The following is a 660-nucleotide window of genomic DNA, read 5'->3' on the forward strand; positions in this document are numbered from 1 at the left end:
CCACTCCAATCAGGGGCAGGGCCGCTGGCCAACCACCCATAGCCCATCCCCCAGGTCTCTGGCCCCCAAACGGCATCCCCCACCCCATTTGGGGGCGGAGCTGGCCAGTTCACTGCCCATAGCCCCTCCCCATGGCCAGAAACGTTAATCACGTCATTTAAGAGAACAATAGTAAATTCATTGCATGTTAACATAAGTAACATCTTTTTAAATAAAAAAGTATGTTTTTCAAAATAAAATTAGGGGAATGGCTTTGTTTTATATTTTTTGTAATCTTATTAATGTTTGGCTTAATGAAGCTAAATTCTTATATTTGCTCTGCCTTCAGTCTGTTGCAATATGTTATTTTGGCTGAATTATGTGGGGGTGTGGCCTGCCAGCCAATGGCCCGTGGCCCCTCTCCCCAGCAGGCCCGGCCCTGATCGAACAGATCAGGATGGGCCAGCTGGCCACCTCCCGCCATCTCTTCCTCCTCACAGGCCCAGCCCCAATCTGCCCTGATTGGGGCCGGTCTGGCCGGACCCCACCCATGCACGAATTTGTGCACTGGGCCTCTAGTATGATTATAAAATGAAATAAATGTTCCCCAAAATTGCTCAGAGTCGAGCCTTACCAGAACAAATTGCTTCATTGAGTTAAGTCCTTCCAGAACTGTGGAAG

Source organism: Myotis davidii, unplaced genomic scaffold, assembly GCF_000327345.1.
Source record: "Myotis davidii unplaced genomic scaffold, ASM32734v1 scaffold125, whole genome shotgun sequence".
NCBI lineage: Eukaryota > Metazoa > Chordata > Mammalia > Chiroptera > Vespertilionidae > Myotis > Myotis davidii.